The following is a 24312-nucleotide window of genomic DNA, read 5'->3' on the forward strand; positions in this document are numbered from 1 at the left end:
AAAGACAAGAAATTGAATCAGACAAACATACAAGAACCGAATGAAGTATCTCACGTTAATGCCACTCATAAGTAAAGTTACATAGGTATTTACTTATACGTAACATGAAGCCCGTGTAAACTTAAACAGACCGGTCTTCACAAACAGCACCCGTTCACGACGCACCCGTTCCGTGTATGACTCGTATCTCAGCCATCGTCTCCCTTAACCTACATTCGGGAAATTGGCGACCCGATCGACGACGCCACCGTAACCAAATACTTTTAAGCGAGCATGAAATGTTCAAGCTGCCGGGCTGTATTAATATATATAAAGGAAGAGGAAGGTATTCGAATTAATTTTGGACCATATTTGGGATAAGTTGGGTGGTGCTACAGTACTTATCTCTATCCCCCAGGATGGTTCAAGTAACTTGTCTACTGGAGCCAGTAGAAGCGCCAGTTTCTCTGCAGTCGCGTCAACAGTCTCGTGAAAAAGTAAAGGCTCTCAGCCTTGCTCTGCGTACGCGACCCGGTCTCTCCGAGTCCGAGCACTTGGTATCACATTACATCTCAAATTTTTTTTGTAGTAGAAGAATTGCGTTGTGAGACTTGCATATTTTTACATGTAATGTTTTTGATTGAATCTCATCTCTTTTTGTAGGCAGTACGCAGTCCTTCTTTTCGGGTACTACTTCTTGTACGTCATTTAGAACTTTATTACATGTAGATCATAATTACATGTTTTTAAATAGGCAAAAAAATTTTTTCTACAATCTGTCTTAATATTTTCATGTATACCTACTAACTACTGTACGCGTTGCTTTATCATTCTATAGCTGATTCACTTTGATCAGTACGAGGTACGAGTACGGCCGCCGCAACACCTACGTAGCTTTCAGACGCCAGACCCCTATTAACCACTACACAGAACAATATCCGATATCAAACTTCGAATATATTGGAATATCATAATAGGTACCTTTAATCCATATAAACCGTAGCCTAATTAGACCTTTCTAAAGTAATAATGGAATTAAACTAAATTCTATTGTAATATGCCCAGTTAGCAGGAATCTGCCAAAATTATCTTATTAGCTGAGATGAGCTTTTATTGGCTTCAATTTGAAGCTTTTCCATATTAGTTACGAATCTACTACGTGTCTGTATAATATTATGTATTTATATATAGCTTAGTTAGCTTATATATATATATACTTATTAGAACTTCAGTCATCAAGCTAGCAAGAGAAATTACAGCTTTCAAACTTTGATTAAATAATATACATTAATGTATATTTACTAATAGTTATTTTGGTATTCATTCCACACTTTTATAAGTTAGAGGTTTTACAAGAAGTTAGGTAGTTTAGGTACTAGTTTGATCTTTGCTTACCTACTAGCTTGCTTGCTTGCTTTGACGACCGGTCTGGCCTAGTGGGTAGTGACTCTGCCTGTAAAGCCGATGGTCCTGGGTTCGAATCCCGGTAAAGGCATTTATTTGTGTGATGGACACAGATATTTGTTCCTGAGTCATGGATATTTATTTATATCGTTGTCTGAGTATCCACAACACAAGCCTTCTTGATCTTACCGTGGGACTTAGACAATTTGTGTAAGAATAATGTCCCTATAATATTTATTTATTTATTTACAATAATCCGTTTCTATTTTTAAACAAACGTCCTTACACTAATGACTAGTCTACACAATGAGATGTGTGTGTGTGTGTGTGTAAACACACTGACGTTTATTGCGAGATTCGTTTTACTCTGCCGTCGTTTAATCTAAAACTTTTAATTGAATGTAACGTTCGGTAAACTGAACGCATAACTTTAATGCATTTTTTTCTCAAAGCGTTCGTTATAAATTTTATAATTAATCCTAAATATGTCAGGTTATGTTTGCTTTATAAAACAAACCTCAAAAGTCTTAAAGCCTTATAAAGGAAAGAACCCAAATAGAGAAATATAAAATGTTAACGTCGCACCAGTGTTTAGTCCTCGCTTGGATAAACTTTTGAAAAAACTATGTCTGCGCAAAAGTGTACTCTTTGCCCTCCTACAGTCGGGTTCAGTGACCTCAATCTGCCAAAGACGGGCGACGCGACGGACGGTGACAAAGGAACTATTCTCGACGACAGCGCTGCCTCGACCCAATATACAGGGTGAGCAATCCCAATGGGGCAGTAAGGACTCGAAATATAACTATAGGAAGTACTTACGAAAATTTTGTTTCAGTGAAGAGAAGAAGTGTACAAAACAGAAAAACTGAATTTAGCTTTTCACATCACCTATTCGAAAAGGGAACTTTTCTTCCCTGCTAGGAGGGATCAAAGTGGCACTTTTCTGTTCGAGGACATTTTGTTGCCAGTATGAAATATTGACACAAAGCCATATGAAATTAGTATGCCTATAATCGATTACAATTTCTTTATAATCGATTACAATTTCTTTATAATCGATTACGTGCATACAATTTTTTAAACTTAAATAATATTTTGTTGTAATTGTAAACAATAAATGTAATTAGCGTATTTTGAATTAATTAATAGCATATTTAAATTAAGTGAATTAATTAATTAGCGTAATATTTACAAAGAAACGTAAAAAAACATTAGTTTAATAATTTAATTTTTATTTTGACATTTTAGGACTCCTTAAACGCAGCCATACTTGTCTATGCAATTTAAAAAGTTTATATTTAAAAAGTTTTGTACAAATATTTCACAAAGCATAATTATGCGGTTCTGTATTGTGTATAAATTTGTAAATACTTAGTTTAAATCAATAACTTTATAAAATAAATATAAGTGATATCAGTGTTCATAGTATTCTTCCGAAGATTTGGTTCAAAGGGGTAAGAGCTAATTTGTTGTTACCAGAAAAATCTACAAAAATAATGTACTTGATTTTCATTGTATCATTTTAGTTGTTTGCTGCTGTCTTTGAAAATATATTAGGTATATAATTATGAGCTGTAGGTACTTTTAATTTGTCAGTACAGTCACGTCTGAAAATATCGATAAGGTCGTGTATACATATTTTTGGCACTTTGTCCGTATCGATCTTTGCTTAAAATAATAATGTTTTGAAACCTAATAAATATGTATGTAATTTCCTCATAGGTGATGTGAAAAGCAGTATGTGGCATATGGTAGCAAAATTATTTTCACCTTGGGCGTTAACACTTGAATCCCTCACTACGCTCAGGATTCTATGTTAGAATCCCTCGCTACGCTCAGGATAATATTATAGAATCCTTCGCTTCGTTTAGGATTCAATTGTACGCCCTCGCCGTAAATATGTCATTGTGCTCCCTTGTGACACAATCTACTATTGTTCACGCTGTACATGCTCTAAATTTCACGCAATTATTATCAAACGTCACATTATCGCGTGGCTATAATTTGGCGGCGGATACATAAATCAGTTGGAGGTCCAGAATAAATAATAATGTCCACTGTGTGGACGTAACGTATGTGTCACGTCACGTGCAGGTGATAAAACTATGTTATTGCGCGCCAAATACGATTTATCTGGGGGCACATTAGTGCCCCCGCCAAGTCGAACAAAACAAAGAGGCGCGGCCGTACCCTTTTCTCGAAGCCACTCAGGCCATTTTCAACGTTCTGTACATTTGTGATAGCTAAAGCTAGAACCCAGATTTTTTTGTGACCTATAACGCATAACATGATTAAGATATATTGTCAATAACATGTAATTTGAACATGTAGTTTAAGAATTATTGCATGTCAAAGTTATTATTATTATTATGTGTATCTCCGTTTTAAAACTCTCGGGTCTTTCGAGCCCGGTCATTTATAAGGCGTGCGTGGGGATATAGATCCAAGACGTAGAGGCCGTTTGGAGAGATTTGATGTTATGTAGAACGCCTGCTGGAACCCATTCACGGGTACATCAATAGATACCCGTGAACCGGTTTCAGCAGGCATTGGAAATTATTGTAGAGAATATGGACAGAGTACTGGTCTATGGTTTAAGTCTGGCTGGAAAAAAGACTGGACAAAGAAGTCCGGACACCTGCCATAACATTGCTTGCACAAGTTATCGAGGCAGGCGGTGACTCGCCACTCGTTAGACAGGCAGCTGATGCTGGTACGTCTAAATCATAGTTCACTTAGCACAGTTAGCATAGCTTGTCTAGTCTATTTTTAAATTGATTAACACTTGCAGAGTTCCTTAGTTTTGTCACTGATACACGCACTTCTAGCAGACCCAAAAGTACAATAACTACTATTATTAACGCCGCTTCAATTAATATTGTATGGCGCTTACGTCGCATAGCGCCGCAAATGAATGCGGCAGCCGCCATGAGCCTACCATGAGCCTTACCTTATGCCGTGAAACGTCACATATCTATACTATTTGTAACACACTTTATGTAGCATAAACATCATTTCAATTACTCACTTTCGAACAGTAAATAATTTGTATTGTATTGTATTGTATTTCATATTTAGTGAATCTCTAATTCATTTCCCGAATCGCGCCGTTGGTTTCACATTACATCTCAGAACTTTTTTATAGTAGAAGAACTGTGTTGAAAGACTTGCATCTTTTTACATGTAACGTTTTTAATGGTTGTGTTGACATGCCATGTAATATAAATTACTGCTACGCAATAATTTTGTTATATATTTTGAGTCCGACCAACCTAACTTTGCACACATTTGAATAGAACAAAGTGAGGGAGTGTCATTATAAACGTGATATTGTCATAGAGGTTTGTCCCTGCAAATGCCATGCAGAGTTAGCTTGGTCCGCCTCTATATGTATGTGTTCGCTCATCTAACATCTTAAAGTACTCAGTTTAGATTATATTAAAAGTTTATATTACTTTAGACAGAAACTTTCCAGCATTTCTTGTAAGTACTCTTAGTTATGCCATTAAATTATTGCCATACAAAATAATGTATAAAGTGATGTAGGGTCAGTAAAAACTGTGACTTGAAGGTCACGGTAAAGGATGACTCACTTTAGACCGGGCCGTGTCCGGGCCGGAGCTTCCGGCGCTAACTTTTCTATGACATGACAGATGATCACGTGATGCTTTCCATAGAAAACGAAGCGCCGGAAGCTCCGGCCCGGTCACGGCCCGGTCTAACGTGAGTCATCCTTAATGCGGGTCCACTGCGCGCTGCGGGCCCCAACAGCGAAGTTTGCTCCGACACAGACAGACTAACACCGGTTTATTTGTGTTGGGATTAATTGCGATTAGTGGACCGCCATTGTTCGTTTGTTGTCCACACGAATATTAATTTTCTCGAATATCATCGTGGGACAGAATTTTTTAGATAATAAAGGTTAACGTGGACCGCTGTTTAATTAACAGCTATTAACTAAATATTTTACATGTTAGAAACCGCGCGGCATATATTATATTATATACCACAATGTTGCTCAAATTTACTTGAACTTCAAAACTACCTAACTATGCTCAGAGTTTTTATAATAAAATAAACCCTTGGCTCTCATATCACATTTATGTTTTAGACAAAGGTTTTCATTATTTACTTTCCTTGGAATTTTTGAAGGCAGTAGATTGAAGTTTTTATTCCATCGTCAACTTTACGGCCACGGGAGACACAATTTTATAGACATTGTATTCCCATAAATTGAATTGAATATTCCGGAGAATGTCCCAATTTAATCGCCACCATAATAAACATGCCAATAAAAATGCCATGAGGCGTGCATGAGGCACTTGCGGTTGCTACTGCTACGCATGTACCACGTAACGTGTACATATTTACGTATACTTACCTAAGATACGAATGAAGTTTATTATTTCATAAATTTTAATTCTAATAAAAGTTTTTTTTTTACGTACATACATTAAAATTATGAAAATATATGCGTTATTCAACCGAAAGACTGAGACCTTGCAGTTTTCAGCCATGTAAAATTAAACGAGGTACATACCTAATGTACCTACTACATCTTCGAGAACAAAATACAGTATGTTCAATGTTCACATGTACTGTATTTACCCTGCTTTTGGTTGACATATATTATCTTAGTGAAATGAGGAGTACGTTTACATGTTTCTTCATGTCTCGCAATCCTACGCGAAATAGCTGTCGCAGGCTTAATAGCGTCGACGTCAAACGGTGTGGGTTTCGTTAGGGTGACCATGGCTTAAAAAAACGATACCTCCACAACTTAATTAAGTAGATGGAGCCCCGCTTCGCGGGGCTCCTCTTCCTAGGAAGTTTGCCCTTCGGGCATCTGAAGCTAGCTAACAAACCTAACCTTCCTATCTTTTGATTTAGTGTGACGTCCGTGAAAACATTAGGTACACTTTGGGGAAAAAGCGTAGGTAGGTAAGTAGGTTAGGTTAGGTTTGTTAGGTAGCTTCAAATACCCTAAGGGCAAACCGGCCAGAAATAGGAGCCCCGCGCCGTCTAGTTAAGTTCTGAAGAAAATGTTTTTTGAAAAGAAACAGTCCGACGAACTCCAGATTTGATGGACACCCCAGCGTTTTTCATAGATTTGATGTGCAGCATCACGCGTGGTAAATTAAAGAACTAATTCGACCAAAATGCCGCGGCGTTAATGCGTTAATGCCGTATGGTATTTTACATAATGCCGACTTTTTACAAGGCAATTTGCAAACCGCTTCCCGTTTGTAAAATGACGGCGCCGTTTGTACAAAATGCCTGCGACATAGCTACAACAAAAATATTTGAAGGTAAGATAAGCAGTAATATTGAAATAATATGGAGTCTGAGAGCCTTACACTCGTTTTTGGCAGTCGTGTATGTATATGTTTAGTTAGCAACTGCGGTACCTTTGGTACCTTCAACCCCATTATGTGCAATATGCCCTGCCCACAAAAAGTTAATTAGCCAATTAACTGTAAAACTAATGAACGCAACACAATGGTAAGTGTAATTTAATCGGCAACTGCACATAAACTGTGTAATCGAACTGTTGTTCACGTAATTAATCCGCGTATCAATCCCGACCGTTTCATTCCTGCACCTACTCGTACTACTACCCTACAACAACGGAACTACCTTTGTATTGACTACCTATTGACGCTTTTACATCTGCGCTAATTTGAATCTAATATCCTGGAGATAAGTCTCAATGTATATTAGATACATGGGAGGGATTCGCATCTAGTTAATTAATTTGAATGAAACCCGCGGCCAATTAGCCGATTTTGCTTGTTTCGGCGATGTGCGTTTAAAGCAATTTATGCTGACGTAGGAAAAGATTTACGATCTGATATAAGTATGTCTACCTATTGTTACCCGACTAATGGTGCTACCACACTGGCTGATATATAACGTTATACAACATTGTGCGTTTGGACAACACAATATTTTTTTAAATCTTTTTTTTAAATAATATTCTATCAATACTATCAAGACAGTTGTGCCTGTCACACACGGTGTTATAGAACGTTATAAATGTTATAATATATACTAGCCAGTGTGTGAGCACCAGTTTGTAAAAATCGCAGGAATATGTAATTAACGAAAATTCAACGTAGTTGCCGGCTGTGTATGTTAATTTTAATTACATTTAGTCTGAAACCTATTTTTCCTAGTATAGTCAAATGCTATTATAAATTGTACCTATTGTGTATATGCCGCAGATGCATTTTGTAAGAATCCGCCGTTTGCAAACGGCGTCGCGTCGCCAATCAACAAACGCGAAGCGGTTTGCAAATTGCCAACGGCAAAAAAGTCGGCATTATGTAAAATACCCTTTGGCATTAACGGCGCCGTGTGCATTTTGCCGCCGCATTTTGGTCGAATTAGTCTAATTTACCACGCGTGGCACTGCAAATCAAAACTATGAAAAACACTGGGGTGTCCATCAAATCTGGAGTTCGTCGGACTGTTTCTTTTCAAAAAACATTTCCTTCACAACTTAACTAGACGGAGCCTATTTCTGGGCGGTTTGCCCTTCGGGCATTTGAAGCTACCTAACGAACCTAACCTACTATACCTACCTATTGATTTAGTGTGACGTCCGTGAAAACATCTATCCTACTTACCTTCGCTTTTTTCCCCAAAGTGTAAAGTTGAAACAGATCAGATTGATGCAGAAAAAAAAATGTTTTTAAATACTTCCAAGTACAATATGACGTTACTGTTTTGGGTGGCAAATGGTTATAAAATTTGCTGTCAGATGATACTTCGTAAATCTAGCTTCTAATACAACAGAGTTATGACCGAAAAAGCAAAATTTGTGTCAACTCTCCTTGGTCTCCCCTACTTATAACGCAGTATGAATTTTAAAGCAGGTAAATATGCAACGACTGACACTGAAAAGTATTTGGCACCTATTTTGTAGGAGAGTAAGTCATATTTGCTCACTATTGGTAACGGTTAGTTTCGAGGGCGAAGGATTAGTATGGGGTTCTTCGAAAAAGAAGTAGTTTCTTTATAGGTTTTTAAAGAGTCGACATAGTGCTTGCAACACCTCTTGAGAGGACTTGTAGGCGTCCATTAGCGGAACGTATGATTGTTTTTTTTTAAATACTAATTATACATAAGGCCCCAGACTAGATGGACCGACGATCTGGTTAAAGTCGCGGGAACAACGGTTTCGGGCAGGTCGGACGTTGAGGGCAGCTGTAGCCGCCGCGCCGAGCAGGACAGGATCAGGATAAACTGATATATTCTTGTAACAGGCACTGGATTACAAAGGTTCTTTGATAAAACGGTTAAATGCAGAAGTGGTTGTTGATTGTATGGAGGCTGATGAAAAAGTGATTTGCAACATTTGATCAGTAGTTACAAAAGGTGGTTTAAATTTAGGTGCCTCTAATTGGCCGCGATACAAAATATGTGGAGCGCTCCTATTGGTGATATAGAAAAGCCTCTGAATACTAGCCAATCCCGACGGCTGCGTTTAGCTACTGCATAAGGAATATTTTTTACAATAATAAGTTGCATTCGCAACAGCAGCTAATTACCGTTCGTTGTGGAGATCCTTGGGAGAGGCCTGTGTCCAGCAGTGGACGTCTTTCGGCTGAGATGATGATAAATAAGATTTAGTTTATATACAAGTATTATAATTATATTTAAATACCAAAGACGTAAATGTTGTTGTAAAAGCTGAAAAGTTAGCAGCTCGTACTGTGGTATGGCGGTAGAACCGCATGAATAAATCAAGTGACGATGTGTCGGCAATAATGCTCTCTTCAGTCGCTTCACACGATAACCTAGGTCGATACTCGCTCAATATGTGATGTGGTGCTTACGAGCACGATGCCTTGCCTTGTTGATACACGTTTCGACAAAATCAAACGATCACACTCGATAAAGACCTACACAATGTTTTAGGCTAGGTTCACACGGCGTTCATTTTTCCCGTATACCGTATGCGGGATTTTATCGAATACCGTAGTGACGGCTAAATTAGTATGGCAACTTTCAAAATCGTTTACTCGGCTAGACGGCTTTCCTGATTTTGTGTGTGTTTTGTGTTAATGTTGCTGTGTGTTTGTGTGTTTTGTGTGTGTATTCGACAAAATCCCGTATATGGTATATACGGGAAAAAATTACGCCGTGTAAACCTAGCCTTACAATGGTTTATTTTGTGAATTGCGTGTAATATTAGACCACTTTTATTCATTGGCATAAAAATACTCGTATTTGAACCGTCCACCATACTTAGATCATAAAAATATATGCATATATATTTAAAAAAAACAGATAGTAGGACAGAATATGGCCAGCGCAAAACTTAGTCACAAGGTTCACTTTGTCACTCTTCGGGTACGAAACTCTACACACTACGATACAACACCACGATACTTAGAGCCCGATTTAGATTTAACAATTTTATAATGGTTTTGATGAGACCTTGAAGATCGCTCATGCTGACTGGTTACATGCGAAATGAACTGAAAGTTATGAGTGAGGTGAGGTGAGGTGTACGCCAAACAAAAGACGAAGTATTCTCCCAACTTTGTTCGTAAAGTAAAAATACGGACGTTATATTTCGTCAAAATACATATGTAAACCAGTTTATCTTCCCTCCAACAGCGAATGCGTTTTTCTAAATTCAATTTCTGTGTCGTATCGTATGTCGTATGTCAGAGGCGCGCACGGAAACAAACGAAGCGCAGTGTGGAGCAAGATTGTGCTCACATTACAAAGCAAATCACCTTTGTTGCTGCTGCTGTTCCTTTTGTCTGCTCACAGCACTAGGCAAGCTGGGTCGTATCGGGTGAACCAGCGTAAATAGATAACCCGAACATCTAGAATAACTAAAGGTTTCTTTAGTTATTCTAGATGTTCGCGTGGATTTGTATGTTTTACTTTCACAAAGTACGAAATTTCAAGCTCCTAACTGAAATAAATTGTTCTCGATATAATCCCTCTCAACACTTAGATTTTCAAGTCCATTATTTAAAAAAGTGTCCGCTCCCGATGCAAACTTTATTAATACAAACTTTACAAACACGGTGCAATCAGTTTTCGTCTATTTTAATATAATACCCAAACCAAGGTAAAAACCAAGTTTCATGTTCCTAGCTAAAACAAAACCTTTTCCGTGCCGGCTTCTACCGAAAGTGCTATTATTTGTTTGAAGCAGGCTGTTGAGTACTATACCTGTAGGAAAACACCTATAATATATGCGTGTTTTTTAGACCTTAGTAAAGCCTTCGATCTCGTTAATTACAATTTACTTTGGAAAAAACTTGACGAAGTGCAATTTCCTCGAGAACTCACACGCAAATTTAGGTGTTGGTACTCTGGCCAGAGGAATAGTGTGCGTTGGGGTGACGTGATGTCCGACGAGTACGGACTCGAGTGCGGGGTAAGGCAGGGGGGGTTGACCTCCCCCAAGCTGTTCAATCTGTATATGGATGCCCTGATCGGTGAGCTCAGCAGTACTCATGTCGGTTGTCATGTAGATAGGGTGTGCTTTAATAACATAAGTTATGCCGATGACATGGTACTGCTGAGCCCATCGGTCGGTGGTATAAGAATACTAATTGAGAAGTGCGAGTCTTATGCCCAAAAACATAACTTACGATATAATGTCGCGAAAAGTGAGTACATGGTTTTCAAGGCGGGAAGCAAGTGCCCATCATACGTCCCACCCATTCGTTTGAATGGCGAGCAGCTGAGGAGGGTATATTCATTCAAATATCTTGGGCACTTGATCACTGACGATTTGCGTGACGACGCGGACATTGAACGCGAACGTAGGGCATTAGCTATTAGGGCTAATATGGTCGCCCGTAGGTTCAGCAGGTGTACAGCGCAAGTTAAAATAACACTTTTTCGAGCGTACTGTACTTCGCTGTACGCCTGCAGCCTGTGGACGAGGTACACGCAGCGTTCTATGAATGCCATGGGTGTACATTACAACGACGCGTTCAGGGTACTGTTGCGGCTGCCGCGATTCTGCAGCGCGTCGGGCATGTTCGCCGACGCGCATGTGGACGGTTTCCACGCGACGCTGCGCAAGCGCTGCGCCGCGACGCTCCGAAGGGTGCGCGACAGCCGCCATAGTCTCCTGGCCGTCGTGGCAGGGAGATGGGACAGTACAAATATTAGCCACTGGACCTCCCAACATCTTAGTTTAGGTACTAACATAGTAATTTAAGTATATTTGTGACTAACAAAATATGGATTGTATTATCGTCCGAATTAAATGATTTTTATTTTGTTTTATTTATTTTTAAGCCCTTAAATGATTAAAAACGTTGAAATAACATTTTTTGCCTATCTAAAGAAAGTAAAGTAAAGTCCTGTACTCAAAGAAATGTTTGATCTCCATACAAACTTTCAACCCCCTTTTTTGGTTTTTTGGGGGATGAATTTTCAAAAACGCTAAAATCAGTTTTCTACTCTTAATGATATACCTTTTTACGAAGTTTCTAATTCCTACCTTAAAATAAAATTTGAACCCTATACAAACTTTCAACCCCTTTAAGGGGTGAATTTTTATAATCGCTGAAATTACTTTTGTTCTATGCTAATAATATACCTTTATACAAAGATTCCAGTCCCGCACTCAATAAAATGTTAGATCCCATACAAACTTTCAACCCCCTTTTCACCACCTTGGGGGATGAATTTTTAAAAACGCTGAAATTAGTTTTCTTGCTTTTTAATAATATATCTTTTACCCAAGGTTCGAATTCATAGCTTAACATAAAACTTGAACCCCATACAAACTTTGGACCCCAATTTCACCCCCTTGGGGGATGAATTTTGAAAAACCCGTTCTTAGTGGATACTAACGTTATAATGAGGGTTGATTTAAGTGAGTCAGTCAGTCAGTCAGGACTTTTACGTTTATATATATAGAAGATAAGAGATACACAAGGCTTTCTTTCCACTCAGGTGGAGATGAGCGGAGATGTGCAGACGTGCAGGAATCCACCAAGCATAGTTGCTTTTTCTGACATCCGTGCAACTTCGAAGGTGAATGGCATTTTCACCTCTCAAACTGATGTTAAGGTTTTCTTTGTTCGTGACCTGCTTCGTTCGTCTTGGTCATACACGGAAACAATTAATTAGCATTGAATTCTCAGTCTCATCTCATATCACGCCTAATGTGAGGCTTTGTTACTCGTATTTACTTGCCGAAGTGTTTTTCTGTGGTAACTACATTTAGCGTAGCGGGCCGAAAGAGATGCTTTCCGGCCGGAGAGCAGAAAAATTTTTTTGAATGCTAGTTTATACCTTTCGTAAAACATCCGCTTGTCAACTTTAACGGAATACGGAAGTAGGTTCCTACATATTAACTTTTTACTGAATGGCGGTTGACGGTTTCCCTCGGGACAGAAACTCGCACGACTTGCCCATATCATTATGTAGGGTGACCTTATTAGTTAGAGAAAATATTTGTGAAATAGAGTTCGCAAAAAAAACCATTGAGTTACATACATTTTAGTTCTCTATATTTTGCCAGCGAGTTCAGTGCAGCGTGTCCAAGTTCATAACGTAGGCAACAATTTTAAAAACAAAATATTTTAATTACAATTGACTGAAAGTTACGTAATTGGAGTAGTGATGTAATTAATTCATGTAATCATAAAATAATCTTCTTTTATTCGCTTATTGAATTCTATTCCTTATTTAATTTTCTTAATTTATGCAGAATCCCGTTGCCCCGTGGAACACCGGTGACAGGAGATGACTCCCGTGCTGCATTTTGATTAGCAACCATAAAACATGCATAATTGAGCTATTCATGAGTATTCGTGACGTATAATCCCGTCACCTAGTAACCAACAACCCATTGAGCTGAATCGCCTGGTTTTAAATGTTTGAGGGACCGGACTCTGGCCAACAGATAGTGCTTCCTCAGGTAGTTTTGGCTTCCTTTCTATACTTCAAAAACACAAAACCTCATAGTGCTTTATTTCGATTTGTTTATTTACTTTTACTTTAAACAAAGATAGATATAACTCCGTAATAGATGGATACAGTCTAAGGAAAAAACGTGCCTCGAAAATCAAGAAAATTTGATTCTCGTTCAGAGGGCGCTACTAGTTTTGGCCTACAGTCGTATAGATGGCGTTGACGGTTTCGTTTGTTATTTAACCATTTTAACGCATATCAGTGAAAGAACATGGGTCAAAATCATAAAAATAATTAATGCAAATAAAAAAAATCATTTATCCATATTTAAATACATTTTATCGTATTTTTATAAATCTTCATTTTTAGTTTTAAAGTGTGTCGACAGATGGCAGTGAATTTACTGGGGTTACAAAATTTACTATGACAGTACCGCTCTAGTATAAGTTACTCTATGCTTTAAATATATGTATGTACAAAAGCAAAGGTTAATTTACTAGTAGAAAAAGTAGCTTTTATATCACTAGTAGTAAACTTTAGGTACTTGCTTTTCCTTTTGTTTGTGTAAGTAGCAGAATGCAGAATACCCTTTAAAACAAGGTTTTAGTTCGGTTAGCTCCGTAATGTGCTCAGTAATTACCCGTAAAGTAGAGCGCGCGAATTGCGCCGCTGCAGCGTGCACCGTGCACCGTGCAGCGCCCGCGTATCTGCACACAATTTCGTCCCTAACTTTGTAACGTGCAGATACTCGTATACAGATCAAATTAAGACTGTACATGAGCTGTTTTGCTCTTCGCTTTTATCACATTATTAATTTACGTTTACATTAAGTTAAGAGTGTAATGAGTTACCTCCTGAGGTATTTCCTTTGCGCTAAGACATGGGGTTCTTCATGAAGCGGGTATATTCAGGGTTCTCAAGGGTCGGCAACGCATAAGTGGCTTCTCCGATGTTGCTTATGTCTTGCTATGCTTGCGGTTTATGCTTTCCATCGGCTCGTCTGCTCGTTTGCTGACTATCACTATCACATAAAAAACTGGACAAGTGCGAGTCGGACCGTCCACTGAGTTCCGTAAAAATTTAACTTATTTTATTTTATTATTATGATTTTTTAACAAATTTGTAGTTTTTAGATTTTTCCGTGTACTTGTAGTGTAAGACGATATTACTTGCTAAATTTCATAGCTCTAGGTCACGGCACGGGCTCCCTATACATTTTTATTCCCTTGAGAGTGCCGAAATTATTAGGTCCTAAGGTTTGAATTTAGGCTAAAAAAAAACGGGGCCCTATTACTAAGACTCCGCTGTCCGTCTGTCCGACTGTCCGTCTGTCCGACTGTCCTTCTGTCCGTCTGTCACCAGGCATCTCATGAGCCGTGATAGCTAGAAAGTTGAATTTTCACAGATGATGTATTTCTGTTGCCGCTACAACAACAAATACTAAATAGTACGGAACCCTCGGTGGGCGAGTCCGACTCGCACTTGTCCGGTTTTTTTAGATGGTTATGTGGTATTTTTAGATGGAATTAGAACCACTTTTCAAGAAAGTAAATTACAAACGAGCGAGTCTGTAAGAGCTTGCGCTATGTCGTGTAACGAAACATAAAAGGCACAATTTGGATCTGCACAATTGCGTGTTATATTATTAATTATATAACTGATTTACCTAATTTGACTTGACTGTAATCCTTCCGTAATATCTTACAGATGTTGTACTAAACAGAGTTCTATTTTTATCTCTAAGGAACAAAATGTAAGTATATTTTTATAATTTCTTCTTAGTTTGCTACAATTTACTTTTTTTCTAGGTAACTTTCGTTTTAATTTTATAATACTACAGTTTATCAAAGGAACTAAAACTACCAATAAAATAAACTAACTAAAACTATAAAACCTAACTTAAAAATAAATATTAAAAACTTACCACTAAGCCGGGACCCTTGGGCAGGGTTCCCTACACGCAGGCAGCATTCCCGCGCTGTATTGCAATACTACATACTATACTACAGTTTATTTTTTTAGTTTATATTTAATGTTATTGTATTTTGCATTTTTGTTGATTATGGATTTAAACAGTATCGAAAATAAAATTTCAACAGTAACGAACTCACCTTCTCCATTAAAAAACATTGTTGTGAAGTTATGTGTTTGTTTATTAAGGCGTTGCGCGTTGGGTTGGATAATGTGTGCTAGGACTAGGAGCATAAATAAAACATAATCCTGGCGTCTATTATAAAGATGTATAAAGATGATAGCCACCTTAATCCCATTTTAATTGCGGTTGGCTTGTTTAAAGCGTTACCTGTCTTGTATGAGTAGGTAACAATGTTATATTATGACAAAGCGTAATAACTCAACCTCATAAATTGTAACTCCACCGTAAACTCTCTACCTGTAATCCATTAGCTAATTGCAACAAAATGCTAATTCGCACTAAAATATCCGAGTAATTAAATAGCCGGCAGATGGCGCCGGCCGGAATGCCCAGATGTTGGAAAGTAAACAGAGCCCAATTAGGCAATATGGAGTGGGCGCAGAGGGACGGCTACTTTATTTGGCCGCCTTTATTTATCAGGCTAAGTAACTTGGGTGATATCTCATTTTAAGCACTTTTACAGTTCTGTTGTTTGTTTGAAATTGTTATCTACTTATTGGCATTTTTAATAAATTGTAGGTAATTGCTGGCTGTGTGAACTGCGTCCGGGTCAGGGCCGAAGTGGCCGACACTTCGTTTTCTATAGAAAGTATCACGTGATCAGTGATCATCACCCATCATAGAAAACGAAGTGTCTGACGCCGCCGCGCGGCCCCGATCAGGTACACATAATACAATAGAGTACAATATAATACTGTGCCTTTTTCTTTAATGAATAAATATATCTAATCTAATCAAAAGGAAGCTTTTCTGCTCTTCGTCTATCAAGGATGTGGTTAATTGTGATAAATTTTAATAAGCTTTCGTTTCGCCAAACACAATATTCACATAAAACCCATAAATAATAAATAAACCCATAAATTCCGAAAAACAATAATTAAAAAAAAACCGATTTCAATGGGGGATGCCGTTGAAATATTATTGTTGATGGTGCACTCTTAGATTCTAATAGACAATGAAATGATAAAGCATCTTTTGCCTAATTATATAGAAAAGGAGGTAACCACCACCCACCCACCACCACCACCCACTTTTCTAGTATTTTTTTTTCGTTTTTTCATTTCGTTTCGTTTCACAGTTCTACCTAACCTAACTGTTCGGTTCTGGGAGGATTGCAATTCAAACCTAACCTAACCCACAAGGTTCAAGTCCGGGTCCGAGTTCAGTCTGGGTCCGGGTCCGAGTCGGGGTCCATGTCCAGATCCGGGTCCGGGTCCCAGTCCGGGTCCAAGTTTGGGTCTGAGTCCATAATGAAGAGAACAAATCGCTAAACGTCAACTATGTGTCGTTGAAGAGTTCCATTCTGATCATCATCAGCAGTTCCACTTCCTCAAATGTCACCTTTTAAAATGTAAATGCTTGATTTGTTAATGAAAATACTAAAATCACTATATGTATGCCTTTAATATTTGAGGAGTTCCCTCGATTCCTCATGGATCCCGTCATCAGAACTGCGTTTTGATAAAAACGGGACCAATCTGTATGTATAAATACTTACAATCAAAAAGTAATAATTTTAAAAATCGGTCCGGAAATGACAGAGTTATGGAGTAACAAACATTTAAAAAAAACAATCGAATTGAGAACTTCCTCCTTTTGAAATCTTGAAGTCGGTTAAAAAAGGCGTAGGTGTAGGTTTCATATATGACGTCTGATCCCCGTGGTCCCCGAAGCTCAAATTTTAACTATTTTAACGATTATACTTAAATTTTTAAGACACGCAAAACTTAGGTTTTTTTAAATGTGTTTATATATATTTTATATTGTTTTGTGTTTTTTGTAAAAATGCTAACCTAAGAAGGAGAGAAAATGATAATTAATAAATATTATAGGACATTCTTACACAAATTGACTAACCCCCACAGCCCACAGTAAGCTCAAGCAGGCTTTGGGGCAACATGCCAATCGTTAACGCTCCGTAGCGAACAAACCGCAATTATCACTGTCGCACTAATATCGAAGTGATATACGCTTCTCGTTTCGTTATTATAGCGCAAAAGAATTATCACCTTGGCTAGGCACCCTGACCAGCAAATTATTAATGGCACGTGACGACAGGATTCGATAGTTAAGATAAATGTTAGTGTCGCCGTAGATTACTTAATATGGAATAAATTATAAACGTAATTTTCATCGTATTTTAGATTAGTTATTTGTTATACAAGGGTGCAAAGTTGTATTTTACCCGCGAGTGTAGAGCTGAAACAAGAGCAAGCGAAAGGATTCTATACTTGAACCTCGAGCGAAGCGAGTGGTTCTAAAATAGAATCCTGAGCTTAGCGAGTGTTTCAACACACGAGAAGTAAAATACATTTGCGCCCGTGTGTAACACGAAACTTTTCACCTCACTATAGCGAGGAAAGTGCAACATCCACCGGCGTTAGATCATCTTCATCACTGGAATCACTCATTTCTTTACGATATTATAACAGAAAACTCTGGAAGTTGTGTATTTTTACGCGAGTCGGCGAGAAAAGTTTTCAAGTAAAAAAATTGTTGATAATGACGACAATGTTGACATTTCTGACGTATGAAATGTCAACGATGCGTTTTGAAATTGCATCGACTCAACTTGTGCGTTCAGAATTATATTTAACATCATTATAAAAAAACAAACGTTTCTTATGGAATTTTAAGGTAAATAAAATCATTAAATAAAGCTAAATTTGGTATTTTTTATTAGATTCTCAAACCATTTATTTAATGATAATGAATATTGAACGAACCATTATCATGAGCGTTTTACGTTTTGTTATCTGTCAAGCTACTTAAACACGCTAAATCCAAGGTCAAATTACTTTCCCCACTAGTGGATAAAACGCGTTTTTCCCCGCTTGTATTAAAGGATAAAAGACAACTTTCCGAGCTAGTGGGGGGAAAATAAAATTATTGCTTTAATATTAGAGTTTTATTAAAATATAAGTTGGAATAAATTAGGAATAGTTTGTCTACCCACCAAAGGAAACTATACTCATTTCCGCTGCGCCTAAATTAGGTACAGCACAGGTAAGAGTAAATCCATCTACTTGTTTGTTACCTTTTCACGGCTGGACTGCTGAGCCGACTTTCTTGACGGCTTGTAGAAAGCTTAAGCCCCACATGAATGGACATAAGAGGGCTATTTTATTAATCTACTTTTGAGGTATCCCTAAAAAGATAACACAAAGTGAATTCCACGGGATGAAACCGCAGGCAAAGTTACTTTTGATAATTTATGCCGTATCTAAGGAGGTCAAATGTGCGCCTAATGATAAGAAATGCTACGTTAGAATAGAGTTTGGCAGTCTATATTAATGAGTAGTCTCTGTTGGAACTAAAGTCCGGGGGACAGATTGGATTTCCTCAATTAAGTGGAGCGCCTCCGCCGCTTTTTATCCCTCTTTCGGAACATTTGTCTCAAGAAAGTTTATGCCATCGAGATTCAAGTTGATAAAAGATTTCATAAATTATTCTCACGGTGCCGGAAATACGTGTAGCATCTGGAGCTCGAATAGCTAAAAAAAAAGAGTTTACATAGAATTATAGGTACCTACCTATTATATCCCAACACGCATAAATAATAGCCGTAACAGCTATAAAAAAACCAATTTGAATTTGGGATTTATTACGCGAACATTTGAATGAGTTTTCCATTGCCTGATACGTTTGTAATGAAACCTATGAGTGGTGACTATTATATAGTGGTGACGGTACTGACGGTGAGGCTGAATTGTATACTTACTGTCAACTTCAGTAGAAAGAAATGTAAATGTAGAAAATCCTCTTTCTCTCATTGTTTTCTTGGCATTTAATTTTCCTGTATGATGGTGGGGACTGCCTTCCTTGTTTTCTTCTTCCATTTTCCGCGTTAGATTGGTCATCAGTTTTAGAAGCTTTGCAGAATTCAAGGTGTTTCTTAATTAAATCTATTAAAGTCCTGTTCAAAAGTTAAAAGTTGTTTCCTAGTAATCCAAAAGTTGTTTTAAGTATTCGAATATCCTCTCGAATGTAAATCGAACCACAAGTTATTAATAGCTGTATGAAACAATTGTAAAAGTCTTAAAATGTATTGTCCTAAAAATAGGCGTTTACGAGCCTTAAAGAGGCGAGTTTAAATCCGGCATACCCGTCTATTTCCGGCCGAACTCCGTGAGAGCTATTTACGTCAGCCTGCTTGTAATTAATTTCGCACGTACATATATGCGTGTGATTTATTTTTATTTTTATTTTATTTTAAGGTTCACCGACAGTTATTACATTGAGGCTTACATCTATTCAAACATTAATTACATGCTAAATGTATAACTAATTACTGGTAAACACCACATGCGAATAATTTAAAAGCAAAGTCAACGACAAAGCCGACACATTTGAACACCTTATTATTGTAGAATAAGGAGCAAAGCGCAACCATGATGTCGACTGTTTAAGTTGTATTATTAAATATGGAATTAAAACTAAATATACTAACTACTAGTGAATAAATTTCTAATTTTGGACAAGGAGTCAAAGTGAATGTCGAACTTGTCACTATATTTATTTATTAAAATGCTCAAGCGTGGTACCGGGGAGTTTGACCCTAAAACAGTTCGGCGCTGGGGGCGAGACAGTGGCTTGATAGCAAAACGCGGTGTTCTTCTAGGCACTGAGAATCGAAAGCTACTCAGGAGTTGTGGACAATCTATACTATTTCTTATAAGCTTAGTGAGAAATTTGAGATCGAGTAGATCTCTACGATTCTCAAGAGATATCATTTTAAAACGTTTTAACCTATCCTTGTAAGAGAAAGATCTTTTAGCAAGACCTACCGATCGAGCCAAGTGCCACATAAATCTTTTTTGCAATCTTTCAATCCGAAGACAATGAGTTGCATAATGTGGTCGCCAGACGATACTACCATACTCTAAGTGACTGCGTACTAGACTGTAATAGAGGAGATAATTTCTATTCGTTGTCTCTTACGTTTAAAATAACTGCGTTTAGTAATTTGACAATTACTTACAGCAGAGCTCCTCCTCTTGGCTCTTCCGATATTAACAGTTTTGAATGATTCACGGTTACTTTCACTAGATTTATAATTGTCTATTATAGACATAGGTAACTCATAACTCATGTAATGTATAAAAAATAAATATAAATCATGTAAAAAATATCACATAATTCTAGTACCAGTACATATTGAAAGCATACGCTCTCTTATAATGAAACACATGAAAGTGATTTAAATAAAAATAAAATTAATAAACATCGTGATGCATTTGGCAGTTATTTAATAAAAACCTGTTTGTTTGATGGTCCATGATTCAGTCTTATATTATTAGAAATAAATTAATAGTGGAAAAATTCACTGTCTTGGGTGGGGCTTGAACCCACGACCACTGGAACACTAGAGTGCTCTACCATCTGAGCCACCAAGACCGTACCCAATGCAGCGAATATTTCCACCATAATATTAGCCATTATATAGGGAGGTTTGTCAACTCCCACCCATGACAGTGAATTTTTCCACTTTTAATTTATTTCTAAGCTTAATAGTATCGTTCGCAGACGTTTCTGCTTGATACAAAATTAATTCAGTCTTATATATGTTTGTATGTTTTATTTATATTACGAACGGAAGCCTCTTTTTAACCTCTTTTATTAGCAAGAGACTTTTATTAGAGAGAAATGTGAGCGAGCGATGTGATGTGTGCTAAACACTTTGCCTGTCTGTGCGTAAGCGTCATGCATTGAGAGATTGACTTGATACATATTACATCTATTGGAATTCGTATTCAGAATACTGTCCCAGTACAAAATAACCCGGCGCAATATGGAGAAGCGTATTTTATTCGCGGCATGGGGGTGATGGAGGGAATTCGCGACGCTATTATATCAGTCTCGTTGTTGTGATTACTTACCGAACACTTGTCTCAGGGGACCAGTATATATGTAATATTAGTAGGGTTAGTAGAGATTAAAATGTTTTCATCAGCATCGCTGGGATTCCATTCGGCTATTTGGTTGCAGATTTCAGGATATAACATGGTGGGGCTGATGTCACACAACTATAGAATGTCACACAACTTGGAGACTTACACACAGTACACTACACACGGATCATTTACCTACTGTCTTAATATTTAATCAAGTAATTATCACACGACCTGCACATATAATCACACTTTACACAGTACATTTCATTCCGCTTACGTAAGTACATCATATATATATTATCTGTTGTGACCTGGGTTCCGGCAGAAAATCAGTGCTTTGCTCCAAAGAGCGAAGCGTATCACTGAGCCGTGGACTTTTTGTCCTGCTGCAACGCACACAGTTTGTACATAATTTTACACTATTTCTGTTTCCTTTTTATTAGGGTATTTTCGTTATAATTTTATTTCTTTGTTAGTGTAAGTAGTAATTAGTATTTTTTTCTCTGATGTGTTTGTAAATTTATATTGTGTGTAATTGCAGCTGCACAAATAAAACATTTATCTATCTATCTATCTATCTATCACACTTGCTCATAAAGGGTGGTAGTTCACGCAGTTTAAACGAGAGAAATATAGCAAAAAAAAATTAGCTCAAACTTTAATTTTTTCTTCGCATATGTTTCCCAAAAAAACCCTCGTTAGTAATCCCTTCTTTCCGTCCTTATTGCACAATATACTACATATCGGTTTGTAAAGTTTACACGATTCGCGAGTTCCCTTGGTTCGCATGATGCGTGCGATCTGTAAGCGATTAAAACAAGGTTCTCGGAGTCGCAAAGGATCCAATTAAAACTTGCATGAATACGGCCCCGGCTTGTTTCGGCCTCATTTTTGGCTGACGTTCCAACTTCACTTGTCTTGGTGACAAGGAATTCTAACTCCTTAATTATGGCTCGTGATCGTGACAAAGATAGTTGCTGCAAAGGGCGACGATGCTGTCAATCAATTATATTTTCCTTTGATGTATTTGTTTGTTTGTGAAATTCAAGTACTTAAATTTCAGTAAGTACATATGACATCAAAGGACAATATTATGTCATTCTAAGTACGAGTAGATGTCCTAAATTCCAAAACAACAATATTTGTAACACTCCTTTTTACAAGCTCATACTTAGTTAGCTTCACCTGTCCCGTGTTTTCGTCAGTATGTAATTAAATCTTTCAAACTAAATAAGACCCACTTCCCATTATTCGATTGAGTTGAAAATTCACATACATGCAATATTATGGTACCTATACTATCGAACTGATCTGATGATGGAGACCGGAGATGGCCACAGGAACTCTGTTACAAAACAACGCAACCTCGTTCTGTTTGGGTTTCTTAGAATTGTCTGGATATTAGTTGACTGTACGAAAGAAAATTAATCTTTAAAAAAAAAGTAAAACCGGCTTCAAACGGGAAAAAATTAAATATGATCTCGTTTTATATGCGCTAGCAAACTGATACGTTTGAAGTCGGTGCCCTGGTATAGTTTGATAAGAACAAAAGAACCAGTATTGTAACTATTTAGCTTGGCACCGACTTCAAACGTCCCAGTTTGCTAGCGCATAAAAAACGAGATAATACTTACTTTTTTTTAAAGATTTATTTTATTTTTCCCGTTTTAGTGTTTCCTCATCTGTCTGGCCAAACTGTTACTAAACATTATTGTACTTCGGGTAAGTTTCAAGGTCTGGATCTGAGCTATCAAGATTTGAAGAGTTGGACCTCATAGAACCATCATAAGAACTAAACCTTAACACAAAATGTTCCTTCAGAACTTACTTATGCTTAACAAATATAAGGAAGAAGACTTAAATCGCCAAATTTGAAATATGCGTTGTTAAAGAGTCCCGTTCTGGTCATCATCAGTAGTTCCACTTGATCAAATGGTACTGTTTTGGATGAAAGTGCTTGGTTTGTTGATGAAAATACTAAAACCGGTATGTGTATGCCTATAAGATTTGAAGAGCTCCCTGGTTTCCTAATTAATCCCTTCATCAAAACTGGGTTTTTACAAAAACGAGACCAACAAGGGACTATATACATTCAAACAAAAAAAAAAATCCAAATCGGTTCAGAAATGACGGAGACCTGAGGTAACATACATACAAAAAAAATACGGTCGAACTCATAACCTCCTCCTTTTTTGAAGTCGGTTAAAAAGTAGAGTCAGCAATTCGATGCGAGCGAGCCACTTGTCTGTGGCCCCATCTAACCTGTTATGCGTCCCGAATGCTTGTTACCATCCGTATCTCGAAGTCTCCGATTAAGTAATATTCAATGTGGGAGGGAAAGGGAATCCAGATCTTGTCGAATTCGGATATTGATATGAATCGAATAGTTTCAATTGTGTCCGTTGATGGAAGACTGATGTCATAAATCGCTAGCACGCGAGTCGATCATTCAGGCAGCCAAGGTATATTCTAATTTTACAATTTGTTATGCTTTTGAACTGGTTTTGACACGACCTTGAGGACTGTGTTGGTGATTGGCGCGCATCTCACTTTTACTTTATTTCGCATGCACCAATCAGCGTGAGCATTATTATAATTGTCGGCATAAATCAAGTACGACTACGCTACTGATAAACCATCTCTCTCACCTCATTGTTTACTTCTACTGGTTCATTGAATACAGCTCGGGAAGCGCTGCAGCATGAACAGGAAAGCATTTATTGAGGCATACATGAATTTTGCTCTCTGTGTACCCACAGCGATAATGTGTATACGGCTTGTAAGAGCGCTCCCCATTAACGCACAATTAAGGCATCTACAGATCTTCTTAATTGCCGGCTAATAGGAGCAGTAAATTCAATCGATCGAACAAAAAGAGTTTTGAATGATTCACGGTTAGTTTCACTAGACTTATATTGTGATTACCGTGGTCACCAGTGAACAAGATGCATGTAACTGCGTCGAAATATCGGG

General features: G+C 37.6%; 1 protein-coding gene and 1 long non-coding RNA gene across 2 annotated transcripts in view; one reads left to right on the forward strand and one right to left on the reverse strand.

Moving 5' to 3' along the window:
* LOC134745380 (GTP-binding protein Rhes) overlaps positions 1–24312 on the forward strand; it is a 64802-nt gene that overhangs the window by 5022 nt on the left and 35468 nt on the right. The gene's annotated exons all lie outside the window — the stretch shown is intronic.
* The window catches only part of LOC134745416 (uncharacterized), a 217525-nt gene continuing 209940 nt past the window's right edge, over positions 16728–24312 (reverse strand). Inside the window, exons 2-3 of the long non-coding RNA XR_010128173.1 lie at positions 23430–23476; positions 16728–16938 (exon numbers count right to left, since the gene is read on the reverse strand). This is a non-coding gene — a long non-coding RNA (uncharacterized LOC134745416). The remainder of the gene's footprint in view (positions 16939–23429; positions 23477–24312) is intronic.

The sequence above is a fragment of the Cydia strobilella genome, chromosome 11 (assembly GCF_947568885.1).
Source record: "Cydia strobilella chromosome 11, ilCydStro3.1, whole genome shotgun sequence".
Classification (NCBI taxonomy): domain Eukaryota; kingdom Metazoa; phylum Arthropoda; class Insecta; order Lepidoptera; family Tortricidae; genus Cydia; species Cydia strobilella.